This window comes from Rana temporaria, chromosome 9 (genome assembly GCF_905171775.1).
Source record: "Rana temporaria chromosome 9, aRanTem1.1, whole genome shotgun sequence".
Classification (NCBI taxonomy): domain Eukaryota; kingdom Metazoa; phylum Chordata; class Amphibia; order Anura; family Ranidae; genus Rana; species Rana temporaria.
The window spans coordinates 20,164,832-20,170,831 of NC_053497.1; positions in this window are offsets into that span (position 1 = coordinate 20,164,832).

Consider the following 6,000-nt stretch of genomic DNA (forward strand, 5'->3'; position numbering starts at 1 on the left):
CGTTGATTCAAATTCGTAATTTTGTTAGATAATTTAGTTTAATGGATTCGTAATTTTGTACTTCCGATTAATACAATAGCAACGGCTAACCCATATTAAGATAGACTTTCTCTTAAGCCCGTACACACGGTTGGACTTTTGCCAACAAACGTCAAAATGAGCGTTTTCCAAAAAATCCGACCGTGTGTACGCTCTATCGGACAAACTTTTTCGGTTTCAAAAGACAAAAATCCACGGAAAAGTTTGTTTGAAGTCCGATCGTGTGTACGAGGCTTTACAATGTGACTCAGCACAAAAGAGATAAGCTGATTGACTAAGATATTAAGTAAGATTCATCACTCACTAACTACACTGCCCAGTGCCCATTGGAAAGAAAGATACACAAATTTACGAACAGACAAAGAAACGGATTTACAAAACACACAAATGAAAATACGAACAGACAAAGGATTTAAAATACGGAATGCAAATTGTTCGTTATAGATGTAATTTTCGTTCTTTTGCTTTTTCGGTGTTTCCGTATTTTAGTAAGATTGTCCAATCATATGTTCGTATTTTCGCTTGTTCGTTATTTTGCTTATTCGTAATTCCGTAATTTTCGTATTTTGGTTTCTTTCAGCTTTTCGGATGTTCGAATTGATCTGAATGTACGAATACTAACAAATTCGTACAAAAATCCATTTGTTACGAACGGGAACGTACGTGTCTAATGCGGAACAACATATTTTAGTTTCCATTGACTTCAATGGGAAAACTTGCTTTGATATGCGGAGTACTTTGGATTGCGGCATACTCCAAAAGAAAGCTCTATTTTTTATTTTTAACAGTAAACCCAAACTTATATTTCACTATATAAGCTGAGTGCTGTTAAAAATAACTGTGAAAGCCAAGACTCCAGGTGGGTGTCTAAAGATGTCCGCTTGCCGACTTCTAACTCTAGGTTTACTGCATGCGGGTGTACCAAGATGGCCGCAATGCAACAACCACTTTGGTTGCATATTCTGATGTGTAGCAGCTTTATGACATCATCTCTCAACGCCCGCCCTCACTCTGGGACACAGCCACTGGCAAGTGACAATCCGCATCTCGTGGCAGGCAACGGTAGCAAGTGACCGCTCAGGGCTCCACTGATGCCCTGTACACACGATCGGTTCATCCGATGAAAACGGTCTGGTGTGGATTTTTTCATCAGATATCCGATGAAGCTGACTTTCATCAGTCTTGCCTACACACCATAGGTTAAAAAACGTCATGTCAGAACGCGGGTGACGTAAAACACAACGACGTGCTGAAAAAAATGAAGTTCAATGCTTCAAGCATGCGTCGACTTGATTCTGAGCATGCGTGGATTTTTAACGATGGACGTGCCCACAGACGATCGGTTAAGCTCGTACACACGATCAGTCCATCTGATGAGAACGGTCTGAAGGACCGTTGTCATCGGTTTGCCGATGAAGCTGACTGATGGTCGTCGCGCTACACACCATAGGTTAAAAAAACGATCATGTCAGAAGCGGTGACGTAAACACAACGACGTGCTGAAAAAAATGAAGTTCAATGCTTCCAAGCATGCGTCGACTTGATTCTGAGCTGCGTGGATTTTTAACCGATGGTTGTGCCTACGAACGATCGGTTTTGACCTATTGGTTAGGAATCCATTGGTTTAATTTTTAAGCAAGTTGGCTTTTTTTTAACCAATGGTTAAATAACTATGGGGCCCACACACGATCGGTTTTGACGATAAAAACGGTCCATCAGACTGTTGTCCTCTGGTTAACCGATTGTGTGTCGAGGCCTTAGTCTGATGAAACGGTCCATCAGACCGTTTTTCATCAGACAAACCGATCGTGTGTACGCGGCATTATTCTGCATTATGGTGAGTCGAACTATTCAATTTTATATTACATGTAATAATACAAATAATGCGCTTCAATCATCCTGACACCATACCAACCTGGCGTTGTGATGATTGAAGCGCCAACAAGAACCATTGCCCCGACAAATTGCCGGCAAAATTTTCTGCCAGTGCCCCTCCCAAAACTAGAATCTAGATCCGCCCTGATTTGGTCCAGGCTTATATACATGGGCCCAGATTCTCAAAGGAGATACAACGGCGTATCTGGAGATACGACGGCGTATCTCCAGATACGCTGTCGTATCTCTGAGTCTGAGCCGTCGTATCTATGGCCTGATTCTTAGAATCAGTTACGCATAGATTTCTATTAGATCCCGACCGGCGTAAGTCTCTTACGCCGTCGGATCTTAACTGCATATTTATGCTGGACGCTAGGGGCGTGTACGCTGATTTACGCCTAGAAATATGTAATTCAGCTAGATACGCGAATTCACGAACGTACGCCTGGCCGACGCAGTACAGATACGCCGTTTACGTTAGGGTTTTCCAGGCGTAAAGTTACCCCTGCTATATGCGGCGTACCAATGTTAAGTATGGACGTTGTTCCCGCATCGAATTTTGAAAATTTTACGTCGTTTGCGTAAGTCGTTCGCGAATGGGGCTGGACGTCATTTACGTTCACGTCGAAACCAATACGTCCTTGTGGTGTACTTTGGAGCAATGCACACTGGGATATGTCCACGGACGGTGCATGCGTCGTTCGTAAAAAGCGTAATTTACGTGGGGTCACACAACATTTACATAACACACGCCCACATCTTCCAAATTTGAATTAGGCGGGCTTACGCCGGCCTATTTACGCTACGCCGCCGCAACTTACTTTGAGAATACAGCACTTGCCCGTCCAAGTTGCGGAGGCGTAACGTAAATAGGATACGTTACGCCCGCACAAAGATACGTCGATCTACGAGAATCTGGGCCATGGAGTCCACTTGATATTTGCATGCATTGTTTAATTTTATGAATTTCAAATCTAAGCATAAAAAATGTAAAACCTGTTTAGTTTGTAACAGCATGTGCCGGGAATTACGACCTTGAACATTGAAGAAACTGAAGAAACAAAGCAGTAAAATAGTTGGCTTTACATCAGTGGATGAGCTTAGCAAAGCAGATAAAAAAAAAAAAAAGGGAACCCACCCAAATATTTATTATGATGATCTACTCTAATAATGTTACTTTGTAGTATATATAATGATCAGCTGCACTAGGTTATAAATCTCAATAAAGATAAAAACTAAAATTGAAAAAAAGTGCTGGAAAAACACATAGACGTATATTCGAAGTGCAGCGCTAAAAACAGTAATTAGTTGGTTTTACAACCGTTTTTGTGGTTGAACTGGATGGACTTGTGTCTTTTTTTTCAACCTGAATAACTATGTAACTATGTAGATTCTAAAATCCAATTCTCCACTTAAACAAAAAAAAACATTAAAAAAGTATTTTAAATTTCTTTCCAAAGTTGTGTCCAAAGTGCTCTGAAGACGTAATCAGCAAAAGCACAAGACAGGGTGCTTCAGAGATAGGGCAAACCCGTCACCCAATCACACTGCTTCTTACTATCAGGTGTGGACCCCCCATAGAGGAAGGTCAGACACACGGGGCCAGATTCTCGTAGAATCCGCGGCGGCGTAGCGTAAGCCATTTACACTACGTCGCCGCAACTTACTGGAGCAAGTGGCGTATTCTCAAAGCACCTGGGGCCAGATTCACAGTGGAGATACGACGGCGTATCTGCTGATACGCCGTCGTATCTCTGTTTCTAACTATGCGACTGATTCATAGAACCAGTTACGCATAGATAGCCAGAAGATCCGACAGGTGTAATTGTTTTACACTGTCGGATCTTAAGATGCAGTACCGCGGCCGCCGCTGGGGGGAGTTTGCGTCATAAACCAGCGTCGGGTATGCAAATTAGGAGTTTTGGCGATTCCCGACGGTTTTTCGCGTTCGCTACGTCGCCGCTAGTCTAGTTTCCCGTCGCAAAGTTAGTCGTTTTTTTTTGGTGCCTTAACTTTACACAGCAATCGTATTGCTGTATAAAGTATGGCCGTCGTTCCCGCGTCGAAATTTAAAAAATAACGTCGTTTGCGTAAGCCGTCCGGGAATACGGAATTACAATACGCGTGTCGCCATTCGAAAAAATGACGTCACGGCGCGCAATGCACGACGGGAGTTCGGAAACGGAGCATGCGCGGTAGGTCCGGCGCAGGAGCGCGCCTAATTTAAATGGCACACGCCCATTTAAATTGGCCCGCCTTGCGCCGGAGGTTTTCATCGCAAGTGCTTGGTGAATCAGGCACTTGCGATGAAAAATTGCGGCGGTGTAACGTATCTACGATACGTTACGCCGCCGCTCTTCTATGTGAATCTGGCCCTTGCTCCGTAATTTGCAGTTGCTTAGTCTAAATGGCCCGCGTAAGGCCGCGTAATTCAAAGGGGGCGGCTTGTATTTAAATTAAGCGCGCCCCAGCGCCGATCTAACTGCGCATGCGCTGGCCGTAAAAAAAAGCCTGGTGCGCATGCTCCAACTCACGTCGGAAAACGCCAACGAAGCCGACGTGAGCGTCATTTTCGCAAATCCCTATTCGCGAACGACTTAGGAAAACGACGGAAAAAGACGACGCTGTCCCGAGGCCATACTTAACATGGCATACGACGGACCTTCATAAACTTACCCCTCATATAGCAGGGGTAAGTTTACGCTTACGGAAACGACGTAAACGACGACGAGGCGGCGCAAAAACGTTCGGGAATCGGCGTATCAGGCTCATTTGCATAGTCAAATGAGAAAACGACGTAAACGCCACCTAGCGGCCGGCGTAACATTACATTTAATATCCGACGGTGTAAGATTATTACTCCAGTCGGATCTTGGCGTAAATCCGGCGTATCATGTTTTCTGGATAGAAAACAATGATACACCGGAGGGAAATTCGAATTACGCCGGTGTATCTGTAGATACACGGCGTAATTCTTTTGAGAATCTAGCCCACAGTTTGGAAAATAATCCTGAACAGGGATCCATTGGGGATGTTTTCACCACTTTCCTCTGAATAATATGCGCTTAACCACTTAAGGACCGCCTCCTGCACATATACGTCAGCAGAATGGCACGGCTGGGCACATGTATGTACAGGTACGTCCTCTTTAAGTGCCCAGCCGTGGGTTGCGGGCATGCGCCCGCGGCGCACTCCCGGGACCCGGTCCTAAGCTCCGTGACCGCGGGATCCGTGGACCAGATCGCCGCTGGAGTCCCGCGATCGCTCCCCGGAGCTGAAGAACGGGGAGAGCTGTGTGTAAACACAGCATCCCCGTTCTTCACTGTGGCGCCGCCATTGATCGTGTGATCCCTTTTATAGGGAAACACAATCAATGACGTCGCACCTACAGCCACACCCCCCTAAAATTGTAAACACACTTCAGGTCACACTTAACCCCTTCAGCGCCCCTTGTGGTTAACTCCCAAACTGCAATTGTTATTTTCACAGTAAACAATGCATTTTTAATGCATTTTTTCGCTGTGAAAATGACAATGGTCCCAAAAATGTGTCAAAATTGTCCGAAGTGTCTGCCATAATGTCGCAGTCACGAAAAAAATCACTGATCGCCACCATTATGTGGTAAAAAAAAAAATAATAAAAAATGCAATAAAACTATCCCCTATTTTGTAAACACTATACATTTTGTGCAAACCAACCGATAAATGCTTATTGCGATTTTTTTTACCCAAAATAGGTAGAAGAATACGTATCGGCCTAAACTGAGAAAAAAAATGTTTTTTCTATATTTTTGGGGGATATTTATTATAGCAAAATGGAAAAAATATTGTATTTTTTAAAAAATTGTCGCTCTATTTTTGTTTATAGCGCAAAAAATAAAAACCGCAGAGGTGATCAAATACCACCAAAAGAAAGCTCTATTTGTGGTGGGGAAAAAAGGACGCCAATTTTGTTTGGGTGCCACGTCGCACGACCGCGCAATTGTCTGTTAAAGCGACGCAGTTCCGAATCGCAAAAACTGGCTGGGTCCTTTACCTGCATTTTGGTTCGGGGTCTTAAGTGGTTAAGAGAGTGCTCCCAATCTAA